The following is a 26,502-nucleotide window of genomic DNA, read 5'->3' on the forward strand; positions in this document are numbered from 1 at the left end:
GAGATCACAAGTAGGCAGAGAGGCAGGCAGAGAGGAGAGGGGGAAGCAGGATCCCCGCTGAGCAGAGAGCCCGATGTGGGGCTCTATCCCACGACCCTGGGATCATGACCTGAGCTGAATGCAGAGGCTTTAACCCACTGAGCCACCCAGGTGCCCCTATCTTAAAGTTTTTAATTAAGTCAGGTGTTATAGCTAATTTTCATAGGAAAACCATATGTAGGGGTGCCTCTTCCTTCAGAACAATTCCTTGTCAGATTTATAATCGTGAATTATTCTACTATTTAGAACACATAACTTCTGTTCTATTAAAAGAAAACTTGTATATATCAAAATCTGTAAAACAACCTGATGCCTATTTTATTCAGCAAATCTGTGACTTCCAGTTCTGCCCAAAATGAATTAAATGGCCTAAGTTTACAGTATAAACTAAAAAGATAAGAACCTAAACAAAATATACGAAACAAAGGCTTTTAAAACATTGAACACTGGGCTACAAAGCAGACATGAGAAACAAGAATCTGTCTCTGATTGTCCCTATTGATTTCCTTGAAAGAGTTTCCAGACTGAAGCACAGAATCTGGGGTGGGCCCAGAATGTTCCCTGAGATGAAGAAACATATCTGATAGACCAGGAAAACAAAGACACTAAATTTCACAGAGCAGAAAATCAAAGAGAAGATGGATAAACAGCAAAAACTCGGGAGATTTTCGTGAAGATTCCAATTAGTATTAAGCAGAGTTTGCATGTGATTGGACTACCAGGGGGTAAGAGGAAAAAATACAACTGAAAGATTAGAGGAAATAAGAATAGACACTCACAAAACACTGAGAATAAAACCTGTTAGCAGAAGCCAGACTGGACAGCCTCAAAATTCATAAAGACATTGGGTAGAGATTGAGAACAGTCTTGCATCAGATCTAGAAAATAATTATCTCTAGGCTAAATGTTATGCTGATACTGCCCAATAAATATTAAAAACAAGATCAAAGAATCAAAATTTATCCAAGTAATTTAACCACCACTCCAGAACAAAATTCAAATATAAGAACATAAAATGTTCAAATACTCAACAAGGAAAAATTCATGATGTCTGGCATCCAGTCAGAAATTAGCAGGCATAAGAAGTGAGGGAAAAAACTACACAGAGTGAGCAAAAAAACCCCAACCAATCAAAACTGACTCAGTGCTGACACAGATGATGGGATTAGCAGACCAGAACATTAAAATGGATATTATAAGTGCATTCTATGTGCTCAAAAAGGCAGAAGACTGAACGTGTTAAGTAAAACCTTGGAGGAATAAAAAATAAATAAACTGAATTTATGTTTAAAACTACAAAGGGATTAACAAGATGAGATAAAACTAGGACATCTGAGGGGAGATATGCACTTGATAGGATTAATAGCAGATCATACACTGTAGAAGAAAATGCTAGTGAACTAGAAGATACAGCAACACAAACAATTGCAGTACTCACTGTGGCAGCAGCACACATAATAAAACTGGAACAAGAAAGAAAAGATGAGCAGAGCTTCTGCACAAGGATGATAAGTAAATTTGTGAAGCATTCCATATTTTTAAAGACTCATAAATACAGGGTAAAAAATGGTAGATGCCAGAGGGAAGTGAGCAGGGTGGGGGCGGGGGGATGGATGAAACAGGTGAAGGAGATTAAGATGTAAAACAAACACAGAGTTATAAACTAGTCATGGGGGTGAAAAGTACAGCATAGGGAATAGAATCAATAACATTGTAATAACATTGTATGGTGACAGATGGTAAACTGCACTTATTATGGTGAATGCTACGTAATGTATAGAATTGTCAAATTACTATGCTGTACAGGTGAAACTTACATATGTCAACTATACTTCAATTAAAAAATAAAAATAAAAAAAAAATCCCAACTGAGAACCAGAAAACATTTTTTAACAAGACTTAAGAACAACAATGAATAGAGCATCAGTGACCTGTGGGGCAATATTAAGTGGCACATTATATGCACAGTTAGAGTCTTCAAAGAAGGGGAAGAGAGGACAAAAAGGTATTTAAAGAAATAGTGGCTTAAAAATCTCTAAATATGGGGCACCTGGGTGGCTCAGTGGATTAAGCCTCTGCCTTTGGTTCAGGTCATGATCTCAGGGTCCTGGGATTGAGCCCCACATCAGGCTTTCTGCTCAGCAGGGATCCTGCTTCCCCCTCTCTCTCTGCCTGCCTCTCTGCCTACTTGTGATCTCTCTCTTTATCAAATAAATAAATAAAATCTTTAAAAAAAAAATCTCCAAATTGGACAATAACTAAATATGTAAAGCTTAACAAAACCTAAGCACAAAAAATATGAAGAAAACTACGTAAGTATGCATCATGATCTAATTGCTCAAAAACAGTGATAAAGAGAAAATCTTAAAGCACTAGGAGAAAAAGACACATTACACAGAGAAGAGCAAAAATAAGAATAACAACAGACTACTTATTAGAGACAGAGCAATATCTCTAAAGTACTTTAAGAAATACTTTAAAGGATTTTAGTACTATCAACCTAGAATTTTATACCCAAACTATCTCTCAAAAAGAAGACAAAATAAATGTCTTTTCATTCAGACATACAAAAACTGAAATAATTCATTTGCAACAGGCCTGCATATAACAAATGTTAAATGAAGCCCTTTAAGCACAGGGAATTTTATCGAATGAAAATGTGTAATTACACAAATGAACATTAACACACCAGAAATGGTAATTCTGTGAGCATATATAAGATTTTTTTCCTACTGTTATTTAAATATTTTTTAAAAGAAAATGACTTAAACAAAACATTAAAAATATAATGAGGGCTTTATAGCATTTATATATCAGTGAAGTGTATGACAACAATAGCACAAATACCAAAAGGGGAAAAATAGAAAAATATTATTGGAACGTTCTTGCACTATATGTGAAGTGACATAACTATCACCTGGAGGTAGACAATGGTAAGTTTTAGGTGTGTGCCTCAAACCATAAAGCAACTTCATAATAGTATAATAAGAATTATTATCTATTAAGACAACAAAAGAGATAAAATAGAATCATAAGAATAATCAGTTAGTCAAAAAAAAAAAGGCAGAAAAGAAGAAAAGTTTGGCCAGTGGGGGAAAAAAGACAGGAAAATAAATAAATAAATAACAAGTACCAGGTGATAGATCTAAAACTCATTATACTAAAGATCACATTAAATAAAGAAATATTATGGCTAACTTTCTCTAAATAAATTTGACAATTTAAGTGAAACACATAAATTCTTTGTAAAATACAAACTACCAAAGCTCACTCAAGAAAAAATAAAACAAACAAAAAAAAAAACCCCAAAATTTCAATAACCCTGTATCTATTAAAGATATTGATTTATAGTTAAAATCTACCAGCAAGGAAAATCTCCAGACCCAGATCATTTTACTGGTGAATTCTATCAAATATTTAAATAAGAAATAATACCAGTGCTACACACACACACATACACAGACACATGAATACACATGTTTAGTAAAAGGTGAAAGATTTATGTGATCTGAAGAGAAAGCAGAGTATGAATATACATATTTAGAAAAGGAAATATTTCTCAACTCATTTATGAGTATAGGATTAATCTGATATCAAAATCAAAAAAAAATTGCAAAAAACATTACAAACAAAAAATTGAAAAAAAAACTACAAACAAATTTTCCAGATTTGTATAAATGTAAAAATTCCTTACAAAATGTTGGTAACTAGAACCCAAATTATTTTTTTCAAAGGATAATATTTCATAACCGAGTACAATTTATGCTACAATGTTGGTTTAATACTCAAACACCAATATGTAATTTGACAACTGATATAGTAAGAAAAAATATAGTCTTATTTCAACACATGCAGAAAAAGCATTTGACAAAATGCCTTAATGATAAAAATCTATCAACAAATTATGAATAGTAGGTAACATACTCAAAATAATGAAAAGCATCTTTAAGAAAAAATCCTATGCTCATCAGACTTAATGGTGAAAGTCTGGCTATTTTCACCTTAGCGTTGGAATGTTGGGAATGAGGCAAGGACATGCATTATTACCACTTCTTTCAACAGTGTACTTGAGGTCACAACCAATGTAATAAAAAATAAATTAAAATCATATAGATAGTGGAAATAAAAAATAAAACTGTCTCTGCTTGGAGATGATATGATTATTTATGAGGAAATTAACAGAGAATCCACAAAACAACTCTAAAAGTAATTAAGTGAATTTAGCAAGGTCATGGAATACAAGTTTAATATATTAAAAAACAATTGGATCTTTGTACATTAGAACAAAAAAATCATCAAGAAATGAAATTTAAAAATCAACTCCACACACAGTAGCAACAAAAACCACTTGAGTATTTATGATCAGATCAAACAGAAGATATCCAGATATATACACCAAAAAATAAAAAATATTGTTAAGCAAAAGTAAAGATAACCTAAATAAATGGAGTGATACATCATGCTTCTGTGTCATAAGACTAAATACTGCTTAAAAGGCCATCTTCACCAAGTTGGCCTACACATTCAGTACAATCCAAATCAAGATTTCAGCAGTAGTCGTATTTTTGTGTGTGTAGAAAGTGGGGAGGGTATATATGCTATGGTGAGTGCTGTGAAGTGTGTAACCTGGTGATTCACAGACCTGTATCCCTGGGTATAAAAATATATTATATGTTTATAAAAAATAAAAAAATATTTAAAAAAAAAGAAAGTTCTTTTAAAAATTTTTTAAAATGTAAGGGATCTAGAATAACCAAAGATATTTTAAGACAGAAGAACAAAGTGCAAGGACTTATCCCTCCCTGATACCATGACTAACTACAAAACAATAGTAATCAATCTATTGGGATACTGCCAAAGAGATAAACACATCGTTAATACAACAGAACAGAAGGTTCACAAACAGATCCACAAATACATGTTTAAATGACATGAAATAAATGTGTCAATGCAATTCTCTGGGAAATTAAAGGGTTTTTTTCAACAAATGGTATGGGATCAACTGGTTATCTAATGAGTTATCATTATAGACATAAGCAAAGCTAAAATGAGAAAGATGTGCAACAACTAGAATGTTCGTATACTATGAGAGGGAATTAAAACCGTACAACTATCATCGGGGACTGAATGTCTGTTTTCCTCCAAAATTCAGAGGGTAAAATCCTAACCCCAGTGGGTTGGTTGTAGGAGTGCGGCTTTTGGGAGATGATTAGGTCATGTAACTAGTGCCCTGATGAGTGGGATTAGTGCCCTTCTAAAAGGAACCCAGGTTGGCTCTCTCCTACTTGTCCCACCACGTAAGGATAAAAGGAGAAATAAGCATTCTGCAACCGAGATGAGGGTAGTCACCAGAACCCAAACAGAAAGGCATCTAGATCTTAGACTTCTTCCTCCAGAATGGACACATAAAAGTCTGTTTACAAGTAACTCTGTCTATAGTACTTTGTTATAGCTGCCCTAACTGATTAAGCAGCAACTTTGGGAAGTCTTTTTTAGTTCCTTGAGAAGTTAAATAGTTGTCCAGCCATTCCATGCCTCAGTATTTAGTGAAGAGACACAAAGCAGTGGTCCACACAAACATGTGAGTATTTACACCAGCTTTACTGGAATGGCCAAAAATTGGCAACAAACTAAGGCGTCATCAGAGGGAGAAGGAATAAACATATGGCAGTATATACGTTTACAATGAAACACTATTCATCAACAAAAATGAACAACTGATACAGAATCTATAAATCACAAATAATTACACTTAGTGAAAGGAACCAAACAAAAGGATCATACACTGTATGATTCCATGTATCTAAAACTCTAGAAAGTGAAAACAAATTTGTAGTCACATAAAGGAAATATGTGGCTGCCTGAACACATGCATGAAACAGAAAATAGGTTATAAATAGACACAAGGAAAATTTTGAGGTTATAGATATATTCATTATCTTGATTGTCACAATGCTGTCATATACACATATGTCAAACCATCAAATTACAGAATCTTAAAACATGCAGTTCACTGAACATCCATTATATCTCAATAAAGTTGCAAAAAAAGTAAAGGATAAAAATAAAAATTTAAAGAATACTTTTCAGCCTAGATTTCTGCGTGCAGACAAATATTCAGGCAAGTTTAAAGATAAAAAGATAGTTCATCTTGGAGAAGTTTTCCCAATACAATAATCATATTAGCTCATCTTTTTAGGCATACATAGCATTTACTACTAAGGCTACTAAAAGATGTCAAACTTCTGATGAAGCTTTTAGGAAATATAAAAATAATATGCAAAGGGTGGCTCAGTCAGCAGGGCACCTGCCTTTGGCTCAGGTCATGATCCCAGGGTCCAAGGAAAGAGTCCCACATTGGGCTTCTTTGTCGGTGGGAAGAATCTGCTTCTCCCTCTCTCTCTGCCTGTCACTGCCCCTGCTTGTGCAATCTCTCTCTCACTCTGTGAAATAAATTTTTAAAATCTTTAAAAAAATAATATGAAAGAATATATGCTCAGCTTGCATTACCATTAGCAGACATCATTTCTGTCAGGTAAAGAGAAAGATTTGTTTATACTTCAGTATGCCAAATCATGAACCCATCTGCAGATAGTAGAGATGGGAGACATGAACTCACAAAGCCCTGCTCAGTGCTCATCTCATCTCCATATCCCTCCCATGACTTCATTATTGAGAACATCCACACTTCCCCAGTCACTAAGCATTACTACACAGGTCACCTTCTCTCACTCCCAACGCAACAGATTGGCAAGTTGTTACTTTTTTCTTTTTCTTGTTAATTTGACTGTTTGAGACAGATGCCTCCCTTTGCTTAAGTTTATTAACTGCTTCACTATTCAAAAGAAATATTTTCAATGAAGGAAGGAAGGGAGGGAAAGATCTCAAGTTAATTTTATTACACAGGCTATTTGTCACTTAAATTGCCCATTATTACCCAACAACTCTGGTCACAAAAAGATTTCAGCAATTTCCTTTAGTATTTTCTGTAAAATTACTAAATACTTCTTTTTTAAACTCATAGACACGTCAAAAGTTCATCTTTATCTGCTTTGAGCTGTAAAAGACATTAATTTATTCTTTGCCAAAGGAAGGGAAATATGTGCTGAGTGGACAGTTGTTACCCTCCAACTACACTGCTACAGAGGATTGTATTACTTCACTGATTAGCAGTAATTAAGTTATTTGAGAAACTAACCAACTGAAGTTATTTGTTCTAAAATCAGCACAGACCTAAACTGCTAATTATTTCCACTATGCCTAACAGCAATTCCAAAGGCGCTAACTGCAATCAAACAGCATATGTAATGAACTTGCCAAAGACACTTTTATGATGCATATTAAATGCAATGAAAATATAAGTGTTGGAAACTTAAAAAAATTAACCCAGGCAACACTTCAAGTTAAGGGTCTCCATGCTATTGCTGAGTTTCACATTACACATTTGTTAGATTAAAGAAATGCAATGAGTATTGCTTAGCTATGCAGTAGCAACTGAGGAACTTGAAAGGAAGACATAAAACTGTGAAGGACACAAAAATCAATAAAATATATTATTGAATATTATTGTGAGATAAGTTATAATTAGAAACATTAAGAGGGCACTTATTACAAGAACTGATGGATGAGTGCAAAGTTCTAGATTTTTCTTCAGAGCTGTTGGTAAATCCATGTTGTTTCCAGGCTTCTTGTAATAAGCCAGGAAATCGAGACAGGCACAAGTTCAAGGGTAGAACAGGCCACTGGAAGTTCTGTGCCATTTGCTTACTGTGTGATATAAGGCAAGTTATTTACCCTTTCAGAATCTCGGTTTTTTTTCTCCCATATAAAATAAGAATAATAACAGTACCTACCCTCATCCAACTGTAATAAAGACTGAATGAAATAACATGCATGCGAAATACTTTACACAATGCGTAATACATAAGACTAAATAAAACAGTACCTGCCATTATGAAAGACATTGTTGTGGTTTTTTCAAATTGTAGAAACACTACTGAGTCAAGAAGTTGACTAAACTTCCTAGGTCCTCTTTATAGTCTGTAATACTGAAATATGTAAGATACAAATGATCAAATAAACAACGGTTTTTTCATGTAAATTAAGAAAAATTATTTCTTATACTTTCTTGCGGTCCAATAGCGCAGAACTTTGCACAAATTAAGTGCTCAGTAAACTGGGTGTGTTTTATTCCAAACAAATCATAATTCATCCATTCTCTATAAGTATTACTGCACAATTTTATAACTCTTTTATGAGGTAAATATGCATAGGATACTGCAAAAATACGTATTACAGTTATCTCAGGAATTTACTAGAAATTCAGACAGACAAAGAAAGGTTGGGAATTCTATCATCCTATCTGTTTAAGTATAAATATACATTTAGATGTTATAAAACATTCCTCCACCTTCTTTGTCCTCTCATCCATCATTATAAGCTCACAAATAGGGATGCCTGGGTGGCTCAGTGGGTTAAGCCTCTGCCTTAGGCTCAGGTCATGATCCCGGGGTCCTGGGATGGAGCCCCACATCAGGTTCTCTGCTCAGCAGGGAACCTGCTTCCCCCTCTCTCTCTGCCTGCCTCTCTGCCTACTTGTGATCTGTCTGTCAAATAACTAAAATCTTTAAAAAAATTCTTTTAAAAATAAGCTCACAAATATCTCAGACTCCACCCACAGTTCTTTAACCCCACAGCCACTTCCCTCATCTGGAGCCCTGATTTCTCACCTAGATTCCTAGACCAGCTCCCTCTCTTGTCTTCCCTCCCCCATTTCTCTATTCCATATCAATGTTACACATGGCAGCTGGGTGATCTTTCTCAAATGCATATCATTTCTCTACTTAAAACCCAAGGGGTGGCCATTTCCCTCAAATAAAACTTCCAAGATGTTAGCCTGGCATATAAAGCCTTCCTGGTAAGCTGCTCTGTACTTGCGTCTTCAACCATATCCACTGTCACTCTCCCACTCCCACTCCCTGCCCCAAATACAAATGCCTCTCCAGTTAGAATTAACTGCCTTAATTCCTTAAGCACACCATTCTTTCTAGCATACTCACTTCCTCCATCTGGAGCACTCTTTTTCTTCTTTGTCATCTGGTTAACTCCTACACATCTTTTGGGTCTGGGCTAAAGTCACTTCTTTTGAAAAAAATCTCTCCAGAGTCCCTAAGTTTGAATTGGGTCCTCTCTTACACATGAAAACAGTAATCTACATTTTATTTATTCTCTCAAGAAATATCTGTTGAGTACCTACTACTTAAAGGTTCTATTCTAGGCACTGAGTTTCAGTAATACAGATGACGTCCAAGCTCTCCAAGAACTTATATCATAATGGAGTAGGCAGAAAATTTAGAAAAAATTAATATATATTAATGGCAATATATGTAATATATTACATAGTAACAAGTGCCTTGGAGGAAAAAAAGAAGTTAGAATAAGGAGAGGAGAACAGGATGTGTCAAACTGAGATGTCATGCTTTCTGATGGTATGTCGGGCAAGGTTCAAAGAGGAGATGATATTTGAACTTAAAAGAGATGAGGGCACAAGCAAAGTGAATTTTGAGGAAAGGGAGCTGCAAGCAAACGGAAGAGCATATGCTATGGCCCTCAGATGGTGAACTGCTTGGTGACTTGCCCTATTTAAGCAACAGCAAGAAAGCTAGTGAGGTTAGTGTGAAAATGGTGGGAGGGCGGATCGTTCTAGGCTTGGAAGCAATGTAAGGTCTTTGGATACCTTCCTACATGAGATGGAAAGCCAAGGGAAGCTTTGAGGAAAGCACATGCAGGGCACCCACCCTAACCTGTGTGGTAAAACTAAAGAACAGGGGCAGTTGTAGAAGCAAGGACACCTGCTAGTTCATTGTAATACACAGGGAAGAGTTGGTGGTGTTTTAGACTGGACTCTAAGAAGCAAGGAGTATCAAATTTTGGATGTATTTTGAAGGGAATCTATAAAAGACGGGATATGAAGGGTGAAAATCAAGGACATCTCCCAATTTTTTTTTAACCTAAGTAACTAGGTAAATGGGATGCTTGCTACTAAAATGGGGAATGGTACAAAAGAAGGAGGAAGCATGGGAACGGCATAGAAGGTGAACTAGTGTACTCAATACTCCTTTGAAAGATGACATCAATTAAACAGCTGTATAAACAAATCTGCAGTTCAGGGGAAGGGGGAAAAAATTCAGGATGTAGGTATTCATTGGTGAGTCACTGACATCCTAGATAAGATACCTAGGTCAGGAGAAGAAACAGAAAACAGATGAAGCCCTGGGACCAAGCCCTCATTTGGGAAGATGGAGAGAAACTAGCAAAAGAAACTGCAAAGGTAGGAATGGTGAAATAAATATAAGCAGGGACTAATATCCTGAAAGCTAATGAAGAAAGTATTCTTACAAGTAGGAGAGAGCAATCACTGTGTAAAATGAAGCTGAAAAGTCAAGTAGGGTAACACTAAGAACTAATCACTTAATTTGGCAACATGGAGGTCACTATGGAAAACAAAAGAAAATATACTGAATCTTTTCTTCATTCAACTTTTTTAAAAAAAAAATTAATTTTTTGGACAGAAAGAGACACAGGGGGAGAGGATACACAAGCAGGGGGAGTAGGAGAGGGAGAAGCAGGTTCTCTGCCAAGCAGGGAGCCCGGTGTAGGGCTGGATTCCGGGATCCTGGGATCAGGACCTGAGCAGAAGGCAGATGCTTAATGACCGAGCCACCCAAGCGCTCCTTCTTCATTCAGCTTTAAAGGGAATTGCAGCAGAAGTGAAATCTGTGAATATACTGCCTTTAGTATATGAAAATGAACTATTTAGTCCTTGTGTTAATAATACAGATACAAATATTTGAAACTGCTCATAGGTGGTCCCTTTGTGGGTTACTTGTTTTACTCTTGTTTTGCAAATGAAACCTTTTGTACTTGAAAGTTGATTGCAGAATATTTTCGCATTTTTGGCATACCAGAGAATGTTGGAGATTAGTAAGCTTTTTGGTAAATACTGTAAATGATCTCTTGCTACAGAATAGTCATTCATTTATTCCAGTTAGCACACAAATGAATCTCTTATTTAAAGAGAAACTCTCTGTTGAACTAGTCATTTTTTTCCAGTCATGCTCCTTATCTCTATGGCTCTTTATAGAGAAATTTCTTGGAAAAGTTGGTCAACACTCAGTGACTCTAGTTCCTCTCTTGTTCTTTCTTAAATCCTGTATAATCATGTTTTGACCCTATGTTTCCTTCAAAATATGTCTTATAGTATCAGAGGTGACCTCCATGTTGCCAAATTAAGTGATTAGTTCTTAGTGTTACCCTACTTGACTTTTCAGCTTCATTTTACACAGTGATTGCTCTCTCCTACTTGTAAGAATACTTTCTTCATTAGCTTTCAGGATATTAGTCCCTGCTTATATTTATTTCACCATTCCTACCTTTGCAGTTTCTTTTGCTAGTTTCTCTCTTTTGCTAGTTTTTCATTATCTACATCATTAAATTGGGGAGAGAAAGAGATCAATGGACAAGGAGAATAGAGATATGAATATTTGTTTATCTTTAGTTATATAATGTTTTATTCTTCTAAGCAATTGATTGCTTCTTGACCTTTTGGCTAAGATCAACTTTAGTATTCTTCCAACTGATTTCCTAGTGACTAGCTTAAAATCTTGATATGAATATCAGGAGAAATGTATCTCTGAGAGCCCATACACAGTCTTCCAGGAATAAGGGCAAGAAACAACAAGGAACATCTGGGACTGGAAATTACTCAGCTAACAGAACTGCAGAATGCAGACCATAACCCCACAACAACTACCAGTTAACAAATATCTATTATCTATTCCTTGATGGGCTTGGTGCACTCTAAGCTTTGTCTATTCTTTTCAGAAAAGCCTCTGATTGCATATTACTACCTTCATACCAAAAATGAGGAAACCAAAGCTTAGAGAGAATATATAACCTGACAAATGCTTCCAATTTTGTTAGAAACAGAGCTGGAGATTTAAATTCAGGACTGCTCAGTTCCAGAACACATGTCTTTCCAACATACTGCCACGCCCCTCTACCATCAATTGTCTGCAATTAGTTGGGTCAAACCTATGTACAATTCTGAAAGAGCTCTTTCCCTTCATATTTTTTCTACTATCCATAGTCCCCTAAAAACTCTTCTACCATTATTATAGATAAATATTAAACAAACATATCAGCACCTAATAATAAATATCTGTCCTTCCAGTTACCATTGTGTTGACAACTACAGACTAAAGGCAGCTTGGTCTCACACTCGACTCACACAAAACTGTGATGCCTAAGAAGGATATATAAATTAGAGTTCTTATTAGTATACTATGTACTTTCTGTTTAACTACTCTGGATTTATCTTTCTTACACAATCGGATTCTGATGAAACATAAATGTTAAACATTTACAAGCATCACACTGCTGTGACAATAGAAGACATTTTTTTATATTGGTGACAATGACAGAAGTTTAGGAAGTGGGAAAAGGAAGGTCTGAGTGGAGTCTTTTATAGGCATGTAAAATTTAAATGACAGAGCCCTTTATAATCCTGCCAGAATGTAAATTCTTGAGTGTATGAAAGACTAAAAGCTTCGTTTGTATAAAACTGACAAAATACATCAGATTTTAATTGGCAGTAGGGTGATAATGGAAAGGAGATGTGGCTTAATTGGAGTTCTCTCCGTGAAAGGACAGAGCTTAGTAGTGTCATTTTAATTATTTCTAGCCATTAATCCTGCAATCATCTATTACTTTCTCCATATATTACATCAGGAAGCACTCCCTGCTGCAAATGCTATGATATTTAAAAAGCAAATGCCCAGTGAAAACAAAAAGACCCAGACTAGATTCATTGCCTGGGCAACTGCTCTGGAGAACCATAAACTGACTTTTAAATCATGAGCGGTCAGGACAGAGAATATGGCTACTTTAATTATTAACAATACACATTCTCGATTCAGACATCCATTTAATCATCAGAGCTGTTGCATTAATTAATTAAGTACACAACGTGATGCCTGAGATGTTTCCCTTTAATACGAGCCTTTGATTATTCCTGCTTTGCTTCGACACAGCTGGATAAAACGTGTCACTGAAAACACGCTACGATAATGGCCACTTGCAGTGATTACTGTAATTGACGGTTTTTCGTGGGAAGCACTACCACGGAAAGACACAGTCGCAAGCCTTCTGTTAACCATTTCATGCATAAGTCACAGTAATTACTTAATCTTTCCTTTGGCTTTTTCAAGGACTCAGAGACTCTAAAGTTTTATCATTTAAATTGTTACTGCATGTAACTACACAGGCTGCAAAGACTCCCATGATCACTAGTCTGAGTAAACCGGCAATCCACACTGCAGCTTGTCCAAGTATCTCACCAGATTCCCACTTTACCCACACATTTCAACTTCAACTTAGTTTACAAACACTTAAACTTATGCGGTTAGCCATTTTTTAAAAAAGATTTTATTTATTTGACAGAGAGAGATCACAAGTAGGCAGAGAGGCAGGCAGAGAGGCAGGCAGAGAGAAAGGGAAGCAGGCTCCCTTCTGAGCAGAGAGCCCCAGGTGGGGCTTGACCCAAGACCCTGGGACCATGACCTGAGCCAAAGGCAGAGGCTTAACCCACTGAGCCACCCAGGCACCCTGTTTAGCCAATTTTTAAAGGTAAATTCATCCAATGAGTACTTTACCTTCAATCATAATTACTAAGTATTATGCTATAAACTTAAAATCAATAAAGGAACTGTTAGAATCTAACCCAGAAAAATTCCAAAAAGTACATTTTAGTGGGAGTGGAATGTAGCCTCAAAATTGTGATTACCTTAATTTTTCAAGTTCCCTCTCTCATTCCTTCTGTTCTTTTTGTAGGGATTTCCACATTCCAGGAAGTCTGTAGTATTAAATTAAAAAGTAATATTTACTAAGTTGTGTAGAGTTGACTGATTTTCCTAAGTCTTTCCCAGACAAAAATGTATTCCACTGTCTTCACACTGTAGCAGATTACCAAAGTAAATTGTTAATGGTCATTTGAGATCCTTTAGGATTGGAGGGCACCCTACCTAAACAGAGCACTGTTCCCAAATATTAATGTTCTCTATGAACTCTACTCTTAGGGGGAAAATATTAGGAATTTATTTTAATGATCAATTTCCAAAATAGCTGTTGGTGTAAGTACAAAGTCAACCTAATTTCCTATATGTATGCTCTTCTAGAATAAGAACAGATAACTAGACATGAACTTTACACACTCAAAAATCTTCAGTGGAGGCAAAATTGAGTTATACTAAAAAAATCAAGGCATGGGCTGGGTGCCTGTGTGGCTCAGAGGGTTAAGCCTCTGCTTTTGGCTCAGGTCATGATCTCAGGGTCCTGGGATCGAGCCCCACATCTGGTTCTCTGCTCAGCAGGAAGCCTGCTTCCCCCTCTCTCTCTGCCTGCCTCTCTGGCTACTTGTGATCTCTCTCTGTCAAATAAATAAATGAAATCTTAAAAAAAAAAATCAAGGCATAAAAATGAAATCATCTTACAAAAATCTTCAACCACCAGGACTGAAGAAAGAGATTTCTGACCAACCAAGCACAACCATGGACCAGAGTAATACTAGGAGTGTGTGTTCTGGAGTCTAACACCCAAGGAGTTCAAAGTCTAAACCAGTACTTGTCATATATTCCAACTTAAACTATAAACTTCTCTCTGCAGCAATCTCTTCATTTGTGAAAGAGGATATAATTATCTCTATTTCATAGGATTGCTTTAAGGATTAAATGGGATAAATGTACAGCACCAGCAAGTTTATAGCACATAATTTTCATATATTTCATATATTCCTTTCCATAAATGTTATATATTTATAATAGTTCTTATTCATAAAATTTCCTTTTATTCCAACAATTGATTCTGCATGCATTCTGACTACCATGATCTAATATGTAGATGTGATTGGTACATTGCTGATCTACACAAAATTCTTAGAATTTACACTTCTGGAAATATTAACCCATAGCATCATAATCCCTTTTTACATTCCAACACTAGTTTATGAACATTGGAAATAAAAGAAATAAGAATTTCCCTATCCTCTGTCTTCATTTCTATTCCTTAGATAGAACCACATATGGTTGATCCCTGAACAACACAGATTTGAACTGCACAAATCCACTCATATGTGGATTTTTTTTCAACAAATATAGCACATGCAAATATATTTTCTCTTCTTTATGCTTCTCTTAACATTCTCTTTTCACTACCTTACTTTATTGTAAGAATATAGTATATAATACATGTAAGATATAGAATATGTATTGATGTTATCAGGAACGCTTCCAGGACAGGAGACTATTAATAGTTTAGGCTTGGAGAAGTCAAAAGTGTGGTATATAAACAATGAATTCTGGTACATGATAAGAAATTTTAAAAATTAAAATTTTTTTTAAAAAACGTTATACATGTATTTTCAAATGCATAGGGATTGAAATCCCTATCTCTTGAGGTTGTTCAAGGGTTAACTGTAATGCAAGTTTGATGTGCAATTTTCCAATACTTTTCTGTGCACTGCATTATCTTTACGTACCTTTTCTAAGCCATGGTTTGTTCCACAAATAAGGAACAACTAAGGAAATGTTAGATATATGCACTGAGCACATTTCATATTTTTGTGGCTTTTCTAATCTTTAGACATTTTTATTCTTCTCTTTACTGTAACATAGATAAAATATCTAACTGATCATGAGAAGAAGCTGACTGGTAAGGAGAAAGCAAAGAAAGGTCAGACTGTAGTATATATCAAATACATATAAATATATGTGTGTGTGTGTGTGTGTGTGTGTGTGTGTGTGTGTGTGTGTAGATGCATATTATAAAGTGAAAGCCAAATTATAAAAACCAGAAATCTTATATACAGATGATGAGCTTCTGAAAGGCACATAAGCTCACATTCACTCCAACGCACTTCATCAGACATTTAATAAACACTCAACGGTTCCATTAGTACCAGGACAATGAACAGGAAGAAAATAGAACGTCAAGGAGTACCCACTCCCACAAAATGTAATTACCAGCGTTAACTTGACAATTAAAAGATGAAATACTGCAGCACAAAGCTGAATGAAATAGATTATCGTGTGGCCTGGAACATTCATCGAAGAGAGCAGACTGAAAGTCTGCAGCCACTTGTCTGATTTCAAATTTCTTCAGCAAAAGAGACTGAACTGTGAGAATATTTTTTTAAAAATCCCAGACTACAAGTGCTTAGAAAACAGAGGGCAGCCTCAGAGTCTCAAAGGGGAAAAATTACATTTGAAGCTCAAAGCCTCAATGCACACCCTAATCATGTATAAACTAGATACAAGTTGGCTTTTAATGACACTCAGTATCTGTGAACCACTGCAATTAGTTACATAACATAGTATCTGTTCTAGAGAAAGGAATGATTCTCTTTGACTATCTACTTTTCATTCTCTGCCTTTAAGGTTGAGTTCAAATATGTGAACTTATAAACCACAGAGCCCCATGGTTCTAAATTAACTAAGGAAGAGAAATATTGAGAAGGTATAGTAGCATTTCTTAGAGTTAAAAAGTATATATATATTTTTAAGTACTGGATTCACACAGAGTTTCATGAGTTATGACAGTTAAAATAAATGATGGAAAAGCATTTTTCAATGTCAGCAAGTCCTTTTTAGGAGCTTTTGATAAGATGGGTTGAACTAAGTGGTTTTAAAATATTAAAAAACAGGGAACTGTACCTAATCTCTTCCAAAATCTATCTCTATGCTGTCCTTACAAGGCTGACAGGCCCAAACTTTGAAAGTTAGTAGAATGACCACAAACAGTTTTAAATCTGTTAGCTCCCAAAGAGCAAGTGACCCCCCACAAGGCCTCATGCAGTCAGGTTAAAAAAAAAAAAACAAGGCAAATTGATTATCCTTCAGCATGCATTATCTTTCAGCCCACTGGTATTATATAATACATTTAGGCATTGCTGCATTTAATGAAATAAGTGGTTTCTTAGTAGCTGACAAGATCAAGGGCAAAATATTTCACAATGTTTTATTACTAAAAAGCAACCAACAAGAACATTGACCAGCTACTTAGGACAATCTAAATAAAACAAAGAACAGTAATTTTCAAAGCATGGAATTTGCTCAGAGATCAAGCTCTTTCCTGTACTATAACCTCTCTGCCTCTTACCTCAGGCTGGTCCCCAGGAAGCCAGCTGATGCTCCCATCCACTCACCTGCCGTTTGCTTCTGCGGGGGCTGTTCCCAGGATATGAAAAGCAGTTGCTTCTTTCTCCACTTCTTCTTGTGGGGCTTTTTAAGGCTCAGCTCAAAGTGCCATCTCCTCCATGAAGCCTCCCAAGTTTTCATCTTGCCTCCCAGCCCTGAGCATAAAAGCTGATTTAATACCTTCTCTATGAATCTGCAACACTTTGCTCATGGTGATCTTCAGGCAGACCAAGGATTTCCTTGTAAAAAGACCCACAATACAATATTTTTTGATCTTTCCAAATGGAAGGAATAAAGATTGATCATGGCAATGGTACCAGTTTACCTGCTTTAAGTTACACAACATTTGAGCCAAGGTAGGTTATAGATTGTACAAGGAAGTGAGAAGAAGAAAAGAACAAACATTTCTTCTTATTCTTCTTCTTCTTTTTTTTTTTTTTTTCCAAGTTAGAACAAACATATCTTGAGCAGGAACTTGGTGCCAGAATATGAACTTGCCATTCTGGGTCTATTAACAACTTTAACCTGAGTAGAAAATTGAAACCTAGGAAGTCACTTGCTTTGCTTAAACCCATGGTGAATCTGGGTTGCTGATCCAATGAGGTAAACGGTAAATCACCTTCTTTCATGAAGGCTGATAGGCAGAATGGCATAGCAATTAAAAGCGAATGTGATTGTACCCCAATGTTTACAGCAGCAATGGCCACGGTCGCCAAACTGTGGAAAGAACCAAGATGCCCTTCAATGGACGAATGGATAAGGAAGATGTGGTCCATATACACTATGGAGTATTATGCCTCCATCAGAAAGGATGAATACCCAACTTTGGTAGCAACATGGATGGGACTGGAAGAAATTATGCTGAATGAAATAAGTCAAGCAGAGACAGTCAACTATCATATGGTTTCACTTACTTGTGGAGCATAACAAATAGCATGGAGGACAAGTGGAGTTAGAGAGGAGAAGGGAGTTGGGGTAAATTGGAAGGGGAGGTGAACCATGAGAGACTATGGACTCTGAAAAACAATCTGAGGGTTTTCAAGGGGCAAGGGGTGGGAGGTTGGGGTACCAGGTGGTGTGTATTAGAGAGGGCACGGATTGCATGGAGCCCTGGGTGTGGTACAAAAATAGTGAATACTGTTATGTGAAAATTCATTCATTCATTCATTTATTTATTTGTTTGTTTGTTTGTTTGTTTATTTTAAATTACCCATTAAAACTTTGAGACAGACAAAAAATAAAAAAGTGAATGTGACTTTTGTTTGAGTCTTAATTCCGATGTTTATGAGCCAAGAAACAAGAAACTTTAGAAAAGATATGTATCTCACTTGGCCCCAGCTGCTCTAAATGCCCTGTGGGGAAAATAATGATACCAACTTCATAAGGGGTTTTGTGTAGGGTTAAACTCTGCTGAGACTCTTGGCACAAGTAATATAATGTCCAGTCCATCTTCTTGAAATTACACTGCTTCCTTCATGTAAAACTTTAAAGGAAAAGTCCTAAGGAGTCATTCATTGTTCAACTATGAGGGATTTAAAAAGATTGTGGTGTAGAAAGCTATTGAAGACAGACCATCTTTCTTAATAATTCTTGCACAATAACCTCCTTCTCATTTCTGAACCCAAATGTAAAAAAGATCTCCCACAATTAAAACAAAGATTGGTGTGAGCAGGAAGGGAAATTGAGGCATGTGCATCCCCTAAGAGGACAAAGGATGAATATCTAAACTGGTTTTACGGTTTTGCCTTAATCTCTAATTTCACACAGAGTTTAGTCCTTTGCCCAGAAGAAGAAGGATTCCGCACCAATCCAGAAGCTCACACTCTCAGAACTGCACTGACTATAGGCAAGTTGAAACAGAGAGCAGCCCAGAAGAGTAGCTAGGCTCCCAACAAAGTTACCTCACAAATGTCTCCAACTCCTAGGACAATGACTACGAGGACATCCCACCTCGGAAGCTGCCACCAGATGCCACAGGATTGCTGTACCACCAAGGAAACCACAAAGTTTAATGTGGATGATTACAATGTGCTCATGCCAGCCACTAAGGCAAAACCACAAAACATGCATTCTGAAGCCCAGTTGTTACTGAAAACTCCAGAAAGATGCCCTTCCCATTGTCAGTTCCACACTCTGATCTGATGTCAAGAGAATTCGTAATCCTTCTGCTCCCCAGCAGCATATTTTCTATTTCACTAAGATTTTATGGGTGATAATGAGATTGCTGAGGTTGTACCTTTTTAAAGGCCATAAAATTGCATTACTATCATTAAAAAGTACACTGAGGCATAGTAAAAGTTTAGAATTTAACTGAGTAAGAATTGATTTCAGTTGGGCAGCACCAACCCACAAGTCATCAGCAGCACTCTGCCAATGGCTGCCAGAGGAAAATTTTAGAGAGAAGAGACCAAGCAAAGAAAGAAAGCTGTTCCTGATTGGCTGGCTGGCCTTAGGTTTCAATTTCAAACTTTGAGGTCTTTATAGGCTGATTTTGCTTTCCCTTCCCAGGTGCCATGACATTAGTGCCAAATAAGTTTATGCAGGCCCCACTTGTTTAATTAATTTAACACTATTTAAAATATGTTTGTTATGCTAGATGTCTAGCTATATTAGATGAGACCTAAATTAATGTTCACATATAAAACTTTGTGTCATGATGATTAAAAACAGTACCTCAAAGAAACAGGGAAAAGAAAGTACAAAATAAAGAATGGTAGAATTTAAAATGTCTTGCTCTTTCTTTATAATATTAACGGAAATATTTTTTAAGATTTTATTCATTTGACAGAGAGAGATCACAAGTAGGCAGAGAGGCAAGCAGAGAGAGAGGAGGAAGCAGGCTCCCCGCTGAGCAGAGAGCCCGATGTGGGACTCGATCCTAGAACCCTGAGATCATGACCTGAGCCGAAGGCAGAGGCGTTAACCCACTGAGCCACCCAGGCGCCCATTAATGGAAATATTTTTATGAAGAAGATAGCTAGTGGGATTTATTCACTTCTCTATCTATTTGTCATGGCCAGAGTCTCTCACTCTCCACTGTTAAGTATTCATTTCTCAAGTTCCCTTTGAAACATAAACCATGATTGGGCTAAACTCTTTCCCCTATAATTATCTGCAATCTCCAAGTGTAAGTTATTCAATAGCTATCAATTAATTATGTCTATCTGCTAAATTATTCCCACAAGTCCTATAGACATTCTTTGAAATGAAACATTCATTCTGTATTTATGCATATTTCATTATGCTACAGATCATTGTATTAAGAAAAGCAATCATATTCATCGACTTTTATGATAAATAACCTAATATTCATAGTCCTTCCTTTATGCTTGCTTGGCCATGCTCATTTTCATAATGCTATGTGTTGGAGAAGAGAAAAACTACTGCTTATCCAGACTGCTCATCTTCTGCTACTTTTGCCACATTTTACTTCTGTGGTTTCCCAGAGGAAAGCTATAATGAAGGTGGCAGATACAACTGTTTAAAAATACTTTTAATTATTTACAGCATAGAATTAAATTATATAAAGAAATCTAAAGTGACAAATTGAGTCTACTTTTGGAACATTTTAATTTTTTTTAAGATTTTATTTATGGGGCACTTGGGTGGCTCAGTGTGTTAAGGCCTCTGCCTTCGGCTCGGGTCATGATCCTGGGGTCCTGGGATCGAGCCCCGAATTGGGCTCTCTGCTTGGCAGGGAGCATGCTTCCCTTCCTCTCTGTCAAATAATAAATAAAATCTTTAAAAAAGACTTATTTTTATTTATTTGATAGACAAAGACCACAAGTAAGCAGAGAGACAGGCAGAGAGAGAGAGAGGAGGAAGCAGGCTCCCTGCTAAGCAGAGAGCCCGATTCGGGGCTCAATCCCAGGACCCCAGGATCATGACCCGAGCAGAAGGCAGAGGCTTTAACCCACTGAGCCACCTAGGCATCCCTACTTTTGGAGCATTTTAGACACATGATGTTTCCTGTATATTTTTTCAGTGGCAGAAAGGGCAAAACATATATATATATATAATAATGGGTAATAATGATGGTTATAATGATGATGTATAATATATATACATGTATGTATATGTATGTGCACATTTATTAATGTATTTATTATTATGTAGACATGTGCTCTTAGTTTTAAGCCAAGCTTACCAGAAGTGAAAATAGTGAACTTTCATTTAACCAGGGTTTACTTAACTCTTAATGTCTGCCAAGCGTTATTCCAAGCTCCAAGCAGAGGGATTACAAAACTGAAGAGCATTCCAAGTGAACCACAAGAACTCCTACAGCAGTGATGAAGAAATCACCCAAACAGACTCTTCACATTTCCTGTGACCATAAACAAGAAGAAAGACAATCACAAAAGCAGGGATGCTCTGACAAGGGAGTACCGCCTGGATATTCTAATCCTTTATTAAATGTAGTAAAAACGTGTTTTAGGCTAAGTGTATACAAATTAAATATGTTAATATAGCTTTGGACGTGCATGCTATTTTTTTTGTTTGTTGGTATACCTGTCTTGGATATAATGCTACAAGCTCCTTGACAGTAAAAATTAGGTTATTGTCTTAGTGTTTTTGTGTCTTCACAGTGCCTACACACAGGGAGTGATTTGAAAATGTTAGTTAAGCTAAAAGATATACTTAGTCGAATATAAAAGACAGTGTGCTTTATTTTAATATAAAATCCCAGAAATAATATTTTCAATAATACGTGCTGAACTGCTTATGTTTGTAAAATTTATTATCTAAGCACCTCTAGGCATCAAGTATAGACAACAGAGGTTGTAAACCTACAATCTGATATTATAGATTACAATAAAAGAAATAAAAGATGAGTTGGCTATCATAACCATAAAGGTTACACGTGTATTTCTTCATTCCTTTTAATTTTGGTAAATAGGAGAACAAAATGATGAAGCAGTGTTTTCACTGTTGGCATATTCCTGGGCACCCTGGATAATATGCCAAAGGAACAAGAGGTCAGATGCTACTGAAGACATATAGCACAAAATCACGGTAGAACTGTTCATTAGCTAGAATGCTTGGAGACCAGGCTCATATATAATACCTTGATCTCAAAATTTATGGTGAAAAAGTCCTTGATCATATTAATGCCATTGCCTTTTGTCTGTGTTTCACTGTAATCATGATGGATTTTCTTAAGACTTACACCTTTCATGTTCAGGTACAAATAGCTTAAGATATGATTAATGCTTTGCACCAAATTAGATTTTTTTTCCACATACGGGAAAACAATCATCAGGCAGACAAGCAACCACATTATCATTCAGAAGAGAGCTGCTTTTTTCAAGGAATCAGCATAAAATAAAATATTGAAAATCGAGTGCAGTGTCATTTATATGGGAGAATTAGAAAGTAGCTGTGTCAGCCCACGCCACATGGCTTTAAAACTGTACTTCCGTTCTTTGGGATGAAGTCTGAAAGTGAGAGCTGTGTAGGAGATGCATGAGCTCTAGAGGAAAAGCAGGACTCCTGGAGGCCCTTGGGTGCGGCTCTGAAACACTCATTTTATGTATAATCTGTGTGTTTACACTAAAGTTGTCCCCAGTGGTTGGCTTCCTAGTAATTCTTTCAAACTACTCAGCTACAAAAACAAGCCAACAATCACCTCTGGGATACTTTCCCCTCCTTAACTTCATTCAAACTTAAAAGAAAGAAGAATAAGCGAAGTTGTTTTGGAAATGGAAGTTGCAGGAATTTTCATATGACCTTACAGGATACCAGCTTCTTAGAAGCATAGTAAAAACATTTAGATCCCACCCTCATTCAAAGGTGAAACAAATCCTCTGAGATCCGTGGTTCTCAAACTTTACGATGCCTCAGAATCAGCAGGAGGATCTGTGAAAACACAGATGGCTGAGCCCCAGCCCCCAGGGCTTCTGATCAGTATGTCTGGAGTGGGGCTGGAGAATGTTCATTTTTAAGAAGTGCCTAGATGACACTGATAGCGCTGGTCTGGGAACCACACCTGGAGAACTTTTGCCCTAGATCACAATTTTAGTCTTTGATTACTTTGAGCTATAAGGAATTGCTAACTCAATTCAACCAGTAGTTATCAAACATATGCTCTCTGACTGCCATTGTGCTGGAGTACCAAAAAAAACAGGAGATTACCGATTTTGAAGAGCTTCAGTTTCCTGGGAGAAAGAGATATAAAAGGATTTCAATATAATAAGACAGAGACACAAGATGCTGTGAGAGTAGAAAGAAGAGTCATCTGTCCAAACCAGGGTTCACAAAGACTTCCTAGAAAACATGTCGTATGAACATGGCCTTGAAAAACGGCCGTTGGAGAGGGCACTCCAGCAGGAGAAAAGACACCTAGAAATAGCCACCTACACCTAACTAGGTACATGAAGTATATACAAGAGAGTTTACAAACATGAAATTTTACATTATAAATTCCTTAAAAAGTTTTATCGAGTTGGCTACCATAACTTCAAATGATCTATGTGCCTTTTCTTAATTCCTTTTAATAATTAAAAAAATTCCTTTAACAATTAAAAAAATTTAAATTATCAAAGATTTTCTGTTGTCCTTATCCACGCCCATTAAGTATCTCCTAAGAAAAAAGTATCCGATTATGAGAATGAACCTATCATGAACATAGAACACCTACTGTATAGAAGGCCCCGATGGCCTAGAAGATTCCTTTCTACTTCAAGGGACATGAAAGTTCTTTTTAGGTTGTTTTCCCAAAATGAGGGGAAGGCATTTCACCTTATATTGAAATGAAAACAAAATGAAAGTAAAAAAGGCAAGTGGTCATTGTCTTCCCAGGGGTACCTTTAACAAGATAGTTACGAAGTAGTTATGAAAGTCCCTAGGGGCACTGAGAAATCAAGTAATGAGGGGTAGGGTATCCTGTCTGTGAAAACTCTTAGAAGGTAGAAATTCTGCATGGGGAAGTAGGTGACAGAGGTAGGTAAGGGTCCGACTGTCCTCAGCACTGTCCATCAGCTTTCCTTCGACCAGGCTGGAACCCCAGGGAAAGGAAAAAAAAAATCCTTTTTATCTATGAATTTCAGCATCATGGTGGAATTTGGTGTAACAAACAATAAGTATTAAATGAGTAAGATGTTCTCCAAGCCTGAAGGTGAGCAAGAGTTCACCCAATTCATTGAAGTCGAACATGACGGTATGACTAGGGAAGAACTTTGCAAGCACGTGCACAGTGCTGAGGAAAAGCCTAGATGGGACATATTATGAGATTCCATTTCCATGCAGTCCAAAAAGAGACACAGCTAAACTACAGAGGTAGACATCAGAATAATGGGTTCCCTTTTGGGAAGGAAGAAGGAATTGTGATTGAGAGAGACAGAGGGAAGCTGCTGGGCTGTAGTAATTCTCTACTCTTTCATGTGTGTGGTGGCGGCATGACTGTTATCTTTGTAATAATTCACTGAGCTGGAAATATTTTTGTATCCTTTATCTATATGTGGGTCATATCTCATAACAAAGGAGCTTTTAAAAAATAAAAACAACTTATGTAAACTTCTCTTCTTCTTACTTGGTCTGAAGCTTTGCTCCTAAGTACACATAGGAATTTCAGCTCTTGTAACTCACGTGAACCTGGGCCACAGGGCATATTATATTTGGGGTGAATGGTCTGTCTTCCAAGTGAAACAGAAAGCTGTTGTTTCTGTTCAGGGATTAGGACCAGAATTGAGACAAAGATGTGGGAATAGTGAAATAGGAAAACTTCAGGAGAGTTTTCAAAATAGCTCTAATAGAACTTAGCAACAACTATTAAGAGGTTAGGGTAAAATTTCAAAATAATTTCAAGATTTCAGACTTGAGTACCATGTGGCTGATGATGCTTTTAACCTGTCCAGTGAAAATGGGGGGTGCCAGTTCTCCTTCTTAGGCCATGTTACCTGCTAAGTTAGAAATGTGCATTGAGGTAAAATCTCCTTTTTAAAGAGAAGTGTTGTTTTTCTGTGTTCCTGTCTTAGTTGGGGAAAAATGATTGTTGTCTATATAGAACTTGCTTCAGCAATGCCTAAGGAGTATTCACAGGAAATTTTGCTTTGCTTTGTTTTTTACTCCAATGTGTTCCAGATAGATGTGCTGTCACTGAGCCATGAGACTAATTCAAATATGAGACAAAGGAAAGACAGATCAGAGTTGGCCACAGATCAAATAAGGTAACGAAAAAGAAGCAATGAACAAAAAGTGGCCCCGATATTGGATGTGAAGTCTCTCCCCCTAAAAATTTTGTTCTGCCTGATGCCTAAAGTTCCATTATTAGATATCCACTCTATGCTTAAGAACTTCCTTCCCCCTGGTGTTTTCTTTCTAAGTTCACATTTTCCTAAGAGTCATGTGATGAGACTATGGTGACTTTCATCTTTCATTGGAAAAATGAGGTGAACATGCAGAAAAATGTGTAGAAATTAAAATTAATTTTGAAATATATTATATTTAGCATAATGTCAGAGTTATAGAGTATGAACTTTTGTCTCCAGCCCAAAAGTCAGAAATTAGCTATTACAACAATTTTACAATGTTCAACTCTTTGAATTTATTGGCAGCGCTCTCTGAATGACTTGATCGCTAAAGAATTTAAAGAGCGAACAACTGCAATGCTTCTGAGATTATTTGAGCAATCTCAGAATAAGGGAATACTGATCATTTGTGCTAAGTTTGTTCTCATTAAAATACATAGTAAATCCTTAGCTAATAAGAAAGAACTGTTGAGAAGTCACATTGGGCCAATGTAAAGATAACGAACACCAAACTAGTTTGTGTGCTGGCAAACTGCAATTTATTGGCAAAATCTCTACAGGGATCCTTGATTCCTACAGAGACAGAGCAAACTATATACCAGGATTTTGGAGACTAAAGTAGTGGTTCTAAAACTTTGCTGTACACTTGAACTACCTGGGGAGCCTTTGAAAATCCCAATGCCAGGAAACAGCTAATACCAATTAAACTGGAATGCCTGAGTGTGGGAACTAGGCATCAATATTTTTTAAGACACCCAGCTGATTCCAATGTGCAACAAAATTCGGGAACCACTGGAGTAAGCTTACAGTATTGTATCCACCACATCTGCTTAGAAAGCATCAGAAGTTGTTCGCTAAACAACTTAGTTTGGGAAGGGAATGGGAGTAACTCCTAGTTCCTTTCAGCCACTAATCCATGAATACTAACCTCCCTGCCCCATCTCCTTAACAACCCAACATTATCTGGC

The 26,502-nt window shown here is 36.6% G+C and overlaps 1 non-coding gene across 1 annotated transcript; it reads left to right on the forward strand.

Annotated features, from left to right (window-relative positions):
• The first annotated feature begins 1,469 nt into the window (after positions 1–1,469).
• On the forward strand, positions 1,470–1,579 carry LOC132028969 (U6 spliceosomal RNA). The gene has a single exon (XR_009407619.1). It is a non-coding gene; the product is annotated as a U6 spliceosomal RNA (small nuclear RNA).
• Positions 1,580–26,502: the final 24,923 nt, after the last annotated feature.

Source organism: Mustela nigripes, chromosome 12, assembly GCF_022355385.1.
Source record: "Mustela nigripes isolate SB6536 chromosome 12, MUSNIG.SB6536, whole genome shotgun sequence".
Classification (NCBI taxonomy): domain Eukaryota; kingdom Metazoa; phylum Chordata; class Mammalia; order Carnivora; family Mustelidae; genus Mustela; species Mustela nigripes.